The sequence below is a fragment of the Cavia porcellus genome, unplaced genomic scaffold (genome assembly GCF_034190915.1).
Source record: "Cavia porcellus strain 051 isolate PalLab524CR breed Dunkin Hartley unplaced genomic scaffold, mCavPor4.1 scaffold_7, whole genome shotgun sequence".
NCBI lineage: Eukaryota > Metazoa > Chordata > Mammalia > Rodentia > Caviidae > Cavia > Cavia porcellus.
Genome location: NW_026947490.1, coordinates 24,488,144 through 24,497,989, shown reverse-complemented (window position 1 = coordinate 24,497,989; position 9,846 = coordinate 24,488,144). Strand labels below are relative to the sequence as shown.

Genomic DNA, 9,846 nt, shown 5'->3' with positions numbered 1-9,846 from the left:
TAGGGTTAGCCTGGGCTTGGGGGGACAGAAGACTCCTTCAATCATGAGTCAGTAGAGTCTTTGCATCTTTTTCCAGTTTAGCTTTTAGCTTGGGACAGTCCTTTCACCAGTGCCCCTTCTCTTTGCAATAGGCACCTTGATTTTTATTCAGCAGCAGACAGTACTTCACATCAGGCTTGGAGACTTTATTGGCTAGCACCTCCAACACCTTTGTCAGTGTCTGGTCTTTAGTATCCTCACAGTTGTCAAATACCTTTTGAGCAATCTCTAACAACTGGCTAAGGGGCGTTCCCTCAAATCCCTCAAGCTTTGTAGTTTGTGCTTAATATCTGGGGCCGACTGGGTTACAAAGGCAATATTTATGGCCCTTGCCTTCTCAGGTGCTACTGGATCTATGGGTGTATAAATGTGATAGGCCTCTTGTAATCTTTCCAGAAACCTGAGGGAGACTCATTAGCCAGTTGTCTTACCTCTGAAACACTGCACAAATTAGTGGATTTTCTGGCAGCGCCCTTAAGGGCTTCGAAGAACAACTGGCAATACCAATCGAGAGCCTCCTTACCTGTGGGCATATTAGGGTTCCAATTGGGGCAGGATAAAGGGAAGATATGGTTCAGGAGTTTGGGATCAGAGGATGGGTTTCCATCTGGATTGCGCACTGCTTTTCGTCCCAGGGTGCAAATGTGCTCTCTCTCCTCCACAGTAAACAGTACCTATAACAGCTGCTGACAGTCATCCCAAGTGGGACAATGAAAAAGATAGACTCCAGAAGAGAAATGAGGCCTTGGGGATCCTTAGAAAAAGGTGGGTTCTGCTGTTTCCAATTGTAGAGGTCAGAGGCGGAGAACGGGACAAAGGTAAACAACAGTGCAGAGGGGTCTTTGGAGTTAGGGATTTCATGCAAAGGGAGAAGAGTGGGGACTGCCAATGAGGAATCGAGCAACTCTGAATGATGGTGGCTCCCAGTTCAGATGGGCCTGGGACTGGGAGGACTAGAGGGGAAGCTTTGGTTCCAGAGCCGAGGACATCGGAGCAGGGAGCCTATAGGGTGGCGGCAAAGGTTCTTCTTCTTTGGCAGGCAGGATCTGGCTTGGCACAGGTTTCGATTTTGATTTTTAAGATGCCAAGAGAGGAGGGTTTCCAGGCTGTCGCTTAGAAGCCTTAAGAAACTTTTTTAGCCGGGGCGGGGGGGGCATAGATAAGATCAATCCAAACCTGAATGTAGACAATTTGGTCCAGGTGGGTTGGGGGACAGAAGACATACTGTCAAACGGCCTGTGCTGTGGATTGATTGAAACTTCCCACCCGGGGCCAGTTTGGGACCCTGGAGGGCCCCTCCAATTCATAGAAGATATGGAGCCTTCCAGGGTGTGCTGGTTTCCTGTACCCTCTAGCTCAGTCCTTGAAACCTTTAAAATAATTAAGAATCAGGGCCAAGGGGAACAAAGACACCAATGAGGGTATTTGGCCCGTGGTTGTTAGTAAATAGTCAAGGACAAAAACACAGGACAAGGTGCCATAGAAAATGAGATAGACAGTAAACACAGACGCAAGGGTCTTTCCATCTGCAGCCAGGCGACCTAAAGGGAAACAATTTTGATTATCTCTTTAAATCCAAATGGCACATAGGGCCCAGAACACTGAAACAAAGACAAATTCAAAATCTTAGGAAACCAAATGGGCGAATTTGCCCCAAGTTACAAATGGAGGGCGTCCCACTCCAGTAGGGAAGGAGCACCAGGCTCGTCTGCTCTTACAAATGTGCACACCCAAGCAAATGTACTTACAAGCAAATGTACTTACAGTTTGAGCTCTTCTGGCAAAAAATGAATTTGAGGGGGGGTCCTGAGGGATAATGGATGAGCCCCCAAATGTTGTAACTCAAAAACGAGGCGTCATCCAAAAACAAAAAGAAGCGCTTTATTTAAGCTGGTACCCAGCAGCACAGGCATGGTGGGATGATCTGCAATGTGGGCAGGTTTTTGAAGAGTTTATAAAAGGAAAAAACACAAGGAGGTGGGCTTGTGCGAACAGGTAGTTAACCATTGGCAATGTTTTACAATCAGTGATCAGCTGATTCTGGGAACATGTGTTTTACAATCTGTGGTCGACCAATTCCAGGAACATGTGTCTTTCTCAGAAAAGGGCAATTTTATGGGAAACAGAAGTCCAAAGGTCAGGGTAACAAGGCATACAGAACAGGACGGCGGCGCTTTGGTTAGGTTACAACAGAAATTAGACAGTTTCTATAATTAAACAATAATGGCAATACAATATACTGGATCTTATGACTTGCATGAAAGCAGTCCTACAAGGGAAATTTATAGCAGTGAATTTCCATTTCAGAAAAACAAAGGGAGATCAGAAAACAACCTTGGGCCAGGGATTTAGCTCAGCAGCATAAGCACTGGCCTGGCAAACTCGAGGCTGTGAGTTCAATCCCCAGTATTCAAACAAACAAACAAAAAACCAACCTCATGTTGAACCTCAGTCTTCTAGAAAAAGAAGAGCATGTCAAGCCCAAAGATCATACAAAGAAGGAAACTGTAAAGATCAGAAGAAAAAGTAATACACTGGAGACTAAGAAAACAATACAAATGATCAATGAACTGAAGAGTTGGTTCTTTGAATGATTAAATAAAGTCAAGTAAACCTTAGCTAATCTGATTAAAAATAGCAAAGAAAAGACTCAAATTTAAAAAAAAAATGCTCAGAGTTACAGATGTGGTGGCACACACCTGTAACTCCAGCACAAGGGAGGCTGAGGCAGGAGAATCACAGTGAATTCAAGACCAACCTGGGCTACAAAGTGAGTTCAAGAACAGCCTGACCTGCATAATGAAACTCTGGTTCAAAAAGACCAAAATACAGTACCTTACAATACAATACAAATAAGGAGTCAGGAGTTTAGCATAGTGGCATAAATGTCTGCCTGGCAAGTGCAAGGTCATGAGTTTGATCCTTGGTACAAAAAAAAAAAAAGACTCAAATCCATGTAATGAAGAATGAAAAGGGTAAACTCACAAAAGATCTTGCAGAAATCCAGAAGATCAATACCTACTTCAAGAATCTGTATGTAATTAGATGGAAAACAAGAAATGGACAGATTCCTAGATACATATGAATTACCAAAGTTGAATTAAGGAGATGCACAAATAAAAAAATTTCAAGGACACGGAGAAGAGGAAAAAAAAGAAGATGCAAAAATTCTAAATAAATCAATATCAGTCAGTGAAATTGAAGATAAAATTAAAAACCTACTGCTGGCTTGGCATGTTGGTGTATGCCTGTAATCCCAGCACTCAGGAGGCTGAGGCAGGAGGATCATTGCGAGTTCGAGACCAGCCTAGGATTCAGAGTGAGCTCAAGGCCATTCTGAACTGCATAGAGAGACCCTGTCTCAAAAAGACAAAAAAAAAAAAAAAAAAAAAAAACAAAGAGTAAAAATTAAAAAAAATAAATGCAGGACTGGGGATTTAGCTCAGTGGCTTAAGCGCCTGCCTGGCAAGCACGAGGTCATGAGTTCGATCCCTGGCACCAAAAAAAAAAGAAAAAAGAAAAAAGAAAAAAGAAAAATAAATGCAAGAGTGCAAGAGATCTGTCCACAACACTAGAGACCCAAAGAATCTAGCTGAAGGCCTGAAACCCCTGGCAGTGTCCTCCACAAGGCCAATTGGAGGTCTAGAGCCCACGTCAATGTCTCCTGCAAGTCTGTATGGAGGATCTGCACTGGGAAGATCCAAAGGTCAGCAGTGGAAGCTAAAAAGTCTGCACCAGCGGGGTGAAGGTCTGGGCCAGCAGGCTGGGGGGTCTGCACTGGAGCTGGGAGGAAAGCTCAAGCTAAGCACTAGAGCTCCCCTGAAAAGAACTTCAGCCATCCTCAGAAACAACAAGGTCCCAAGCCTCCGAGGATACCAGATGAGTTCTTATCAGGATGCTAGTGTAACAAGATTCTCCAGGAGCATCCACAGCACCATCTTCCCCATCAGTTCTCCTTCTCTGCTGTTGGCAACGATCCTCAAGTGGGCCTTCCACACCCAGCACCACGCTGATTCAGTTCAGCTGGGTGTTACGAGGTGACCGTTAATTAATACACCACACCTGCCAACAAAGAAAAGCCCAGGCCCTAATTGATTCACTGCTAAATCCTACAAGGAATTTAGAGAAGACCTAATGCTGCTATTTCTCAATCCCTTTCACGAAATTGAAAGGGAAACAATACTTCCAAATTCATTCCTGGAAGCAAGCATTACCCTGATACCAAAATCAGAGAAGGATTCAACCAAAAAGGAGGATTGCAGGCTAATCGAACACAAACAAAATATCTTCAATAAGATACTGGCAAGCAGACTGCAGCAAATCATCAAGAAGATTGTACACCACGATTGAGCAAGTAGGGCTCATCCCAGGGATGCAGGGATGCTTCCATATACGCAAATCAATAAATGTAACATCATATTAACAGAACCAAAGACAAACACCATATGATCATTTCAATAGATGCGTGTGGAGGGGCTGGGGATTTAGCTCAGTGGCTTAAGTGCTTGCCTGGTAAGTGCAAGGTTGTGGGTTCAATCCCAGGTACAAAAAAAAGAAAGAAAAAGATGCATGTGGGGACCCTCTCAGACTGCTTCAAAACTCAGGAGCATCTAAGGACACTTGGAAATGTGACCCTGACTGTCTAGTGCAGGTGCACAGTGGGACACAGTTGTGTAACTGTAACAGCACAGGAACAGCACTGGTTCTGCACTATACAAGAATATAATATGAGATTACAACGTGTATAAGGATTATAAAAGGACACAGGCAGCTCTCTTGCATGCTCTTTCTGGCTCTCTGCTCGTTCCACGCTACCTGTGGCTGCTGATGTCTTGCACATGTGTGTGCTTTAACCTTGGGACCGCACCTGTGAAAATTTTCCTTGCTCTCCAAGTGGGCTGGCAGTGCAGAAAAATCTGACAAAGTCCAGCACCCATTCATGATAAAACCCTACCAAAAATTGGAATAGACGGTCTTATCTCAATCTGATAAAGGCCATTTATGAGGAGCCAACAGCCAACATCATACTACAGGGACAAAACTGAAAGTTTTACTCTAAAATCAGGAACAAGAGGAGGACGTCTGCTGTCACCACTCTTGTTAAACACAGTTCTGAAAACTTTAGCCAGAGCAATTGGACAAGAGAAAAAAATGAAAAGGATAAGGAAGGAAAGGAAGAAGTTAAATCGTCATTACTGGTGGATGACATGGTCTCTACATAGAAGACCCCAAAAACTCCACCAGAAGACTTATAGATTTAATAACCAAGGGCTGGGGATTTAGCTCAGCGGCATAAGCGCCTGCCTTGCAAGCGGACAGTCGTGAGTTTGATCCCCGGTACCGATAAAAAGTAAAAAGACAAAAAAAAAAAAAGTATTTAATAACCAAATTGCAAGGGGGCCAGGGATACAGCTCAGTGGCACAAGTGCCTGTCTGGAGAGTTCAAGGTCGTAAATTGGACCTCCAGTACCTAAAACAAACAAAAACCCAAATTGAGCCATGTAGCTGGATACAAAGTTGACACAGGATATAATTTGGTTTTTTCCCCATTCTCCTGTGCTCCCTTCAATCCCTCTTCCCTCCCCATTTACAAAAGCTTTGTTTCCATTTTTTCCCCTTTCCCCTTCCTTTTTCTCCTCTGTGCTTTCCCTACTTCATTTATATACTTTGGTTCTTACTGACACTTTTGGTTTCTCACACCATCAAGTATTGTAATTTTCTTTTCTTTTCTTGTGGTACTGGGGATCAAACTCACAACCTCACCTTTGCCAGGCAGGTGCTTATGCCGCTGAGCTAAAACCCCAGGCTCAGTTGTGTATAGGAAAGCTATTGATTTTTATGTTTTATTTGTTTACTTATTTACTTATTTTGGTACCGGGGATCAAGCTCACAACCTCGAGATTGCCAGGGCAGGCACTTAAGCCACCACTAGGCTAAACCCCAGCATGGCTATTGAATCAAGTTATATCCTGTACAGGTACAAATTCCCTATGATGAATGCAATTATTTAATTTTTTTTGTCTTTTTTTTTATCAGTACTGGGGATCGAACTCACGACTGCCTGCTTGCAAGGCAGGTGCTTATGCCGCTGAGCTAAATCTCCAGCCCGATGAATGCGATTATTATGTATACCTAAAACATACCAACAGGCTTAACTCATTAAAAAATAAAACTACAGTAATCTGAAAAAAGAGATTGAAGAGGATATCAGGAAGTGGAATACCTGTTCTTCAGTAGGAAGAACTAATATAGTGAAAATTGTTATACAGATGTAATGCAAGCCAGATCACCATTATCATACCTCACAGAAATAGAGAAAACAATCCTAAAATTCACTTGAAACCAAAAGAGACATAGAATAGCAAAATCAACTCTGAGGAACAAAGGCAAGACGGGAGGTATCACAATCTCTGACTTGAAATTATGCTACAAAGCTATCGTGATCAAAACATCATGGTACTGGCAAAACACACAAAAAACCAAAAAACAAATCTGAAGATTAATGGAATAGATTAGAAGATGCAGAAACAGCTCCAAATACAATCAACCACTTTATCTTTGACAAATGAGTCAAACACCTTCACTGGAAGGATACTCATTTTAATAAATGGTGCTGGAAAAACATGTCAAAAAACTAGACTCATATTTTTACCATGCATTAAACTAAATTAAAATGGATCAAAGATCTAAAATTTGTTTTTCTTAAGTTGTTTTTTTGTTTTTTTGCGATAGGGTCTTGCTATGCAGTTCAGGCTGGCTTTGGGCTCACCAGGAAGCCTGCTATCAAATTTGCAATGATACTCCTGCCTCAGCCTTCCAAGTGCTGGTATTACAGGGATGCACTACCACACCTGGCTAAAAATCTAAAATTTAAAATAGAACCATTAAATGTGCTGGAAAATAGAAGAGATAGAGGGCTAGGGATTTAGCTCAATGCCATAATTTGAGGTTATAAATTCAATCCCTGGTACACACACACATAAAAAAAAAAAAAAAAGAAAAAAAAGAAAAAAAGAAAAAAGAATAAATAGAAGTCTTTTTTTTTTTTTTTTTGGATACTAGGAATCAGACTCATGACCTCATGCTTGCCAGGCAGGCACCATGCCACTGAGCCATGAATAGATGGAACTCTTGAACACATTGGTATAGAGAAAGACTTTATGAACAAAACCCTGATCCCACAGGAAATATCACAAAGAATCAGCATCTGTGATCTCATCTTATTAAAAAGTTTTTGCATAGCAAAAGAAATCACTGAACGAGTGAAGAGACAACCCACATATGGGAAAAACTTTTGCCAGCTGTTCCTCAGACAAAGGACTAATATCTAGATATAAAAACCTCAAAAAGAAATTAGCTCCTCCAAATATTTTTTATTTTTAGTTTTTAAAAGTTTTCAATTTTTAAAAGGGGTAAAATTAAACACAACAAAATAGAACAAAATAGGACATAAGAAAGCAATGTATGAGATGTAAATTTCAAAGCTAGACGACCTGAGATCTTCACTGTCTATCACATTGTCTCTCATTTTCTTCCAAATAGTTGTCCACGTCTCCCCATACAGAGAATTCATACAAAGCAATGGAGTAAAACGGATCCAAACAGAATGAGGAAGGTGTTTTAGGTCTTCCAAACCAGTCAACAGGGAAGTCACTAATGGCCACGGAGAGTCTCTCGTTCTCTTCAAAATAGCTGTCCATACTTTCATGTATATTGAAGTTCAACAAAACAGGCAGCGGGGAAGGGGGTGCTTGGTTTCCTGGTGCTCCAGGTCCCAGCATGCTGCAGGTCCCAGTAAACACCACTGGTGGCTGCTTTCCTGGGCCACCAGATCCTGCCAAATTCACCGCTGCTCACCCAGGGCGAGGGTGGGGTTGCTCTAAACTGTTTCTTTCTAATGAAATGAACATTGCACTGCCCAAGTTCTGAAATGGCCAACCGACCATAGAAAGACATCTCTTTAGGCTCCTCCTTGAAACCAACAGTGTCAGAAAGCGGCTGGCCTTGATTCAGGGCCAGGTCCTCCAAATTTAAAAAAAAAAAACCTTTTTGTACCAAGGATTGAACTCAGGACCTTGCACTTGCCAAGCAGGCCCTTATGCCGCTGAGCTAACCACCCCGCTTGATCCCCCAAATTTAAGGAAGGACCTGATTCAAAAATGGGTATCTAAAATGAACATATATTTGTCAGATGAAGAAATAGAAATGACAAATAAATATAAGGAAAAATGTTAAATATCACCAGTCATTCCATAGATGCAAATTAAAATAATGCTGAGCCATGCATTGTGATGACACAGGTCCATAATCCCAGCACTTGGGAGGCTGAGGCAAGAGGATCATATGAGTTCCAGGCTAGGTTGGGTTACATAGTGAGCTTAAGGTCAGCCTGAACTACATAGCAAGACCCTGTCTCGAAACAAAGCATAATTTTAAAAAACATTAATTCGGAGATTCATCTCATCCAGAAACAATGACTATTATCAAGAAATCAACCCATAACAAATCCATGGTAGGGCTGTAGGGAATAAAGAACCCTTCTCTACTGTTGAGGGGCTTGTAGGCTGGCGCAGTCACTGTGACAATCAGTGTGGAGATTCCTCAAAAAACTAGGACTAGAGGTCCCATTCTACCTGGCTATTCCCCTTCTTAGTATGTGCCAAGACCTAGTGCAGCCCCTGAGGTTCTTGGGGTGAAGGACCATGAGAGGATGAGAAAAATAAAGAAAAGACAAAGCTGGGGTCAGGGGGAGCCCTTACTCTCCTGAGGTGAGGAAAGGTACTGCTCAACCCTGTAGCAAGTTTGTTTACATACTGGGAAGGATGACGTCAATTTCAGCCCCTCCCAGCAACCCACTGCTTGGATTGTCTAGGAGCTTGCTGTTTTTCTGGGCTGTAGCAACTTTTTCAGGTGGCTGACCTGGGGCTCTGTGTTTTCTGGTAGCATCATATCTGGATCATGTGCTAGGTCAATTTCCAGCTTCCACAGCTCCCAACAGGTATGTTCCCAAAAGAATTAAAAGCATCATAGCGCAGGGATATACACATACCCGTGTTTATAGTGGCACAGTTTGTAATAGCTAAATCTTGGAAGCAACCCAAATGGCCATCAACCAATGAATCAATAAAGAAGATGTGAGTTTTTAAAATTATATTTTAAGGCTGGGGATTTAGCTCAGCGGCATAAGCCCCTGCCTTGCAAATGTGTGGTTGTGAGTTCGATCCCTGATACCAATTAAAAAAAGAAAAAGAAATAAAAATATATTTTAAGAAAATGGAGTACTACTCTGCCAGAAAGGATAAGCCTAAAACATTCCTAGGTAAATGGATGCACCTTGAGACCATACTCATAAGTGAAAGAAATCATATACACATGTCCAAATATTGCATGGTTTTATGGTGTGAGAAACCAAAAGTGTAAATAAGGACCAAAATGTATCATAGATATAGGGAAATGGGAAGAAAATGTTTAAATGAAGGGGTTGAAGGGAAGGGAGGGAAATGGGGAAAAAAAAGAGGAATCAAGATATGTCATATACAGATACAAATTCACTGATGAATGTTACATTATGTACATCTACAGTGTATCAATAAAATTAAAAAGAAAAAACCCACTTAACTCTCTAAAAATTAAAAATAAATAAATAAATAAAGTTAATCCTGTCATGGTGGCACAAGCCTGTAATCCTAGCACTCTAGAGGCTGAGGCAGAAGGATTGCTGCAAATCCGAAGCCAGCCTGGACTACAAAGTGAGTTCAAAGCCACTTTTGAAGGGCACAGTGAAACCACCTAAAAATAAATAAATAA

The 9,846-nt window shown here is 41.8% G+C and overlaps 1 non-coding gene across 1 annotated transcript; it reads right to left on the bottom strand.

Moving 5' to 3' along the window:
- Window positions 1–7,921: 7,921 nt before the first annotated feature.
- On the bottom strand, window positions 7,922–8,058 carry LOC111755399 (small nucleolar RNA SNORA2/SNORA34 family). The gene has a single exon (XR_002789951.1). It is a non-coding gene; the product is annotated as a small nucleolar RNA SNORA2/SNORA34 family (small nucleolar RNA).
- Window positions 8,059–9,846: the final 1,788 nt, after the last annotated feature.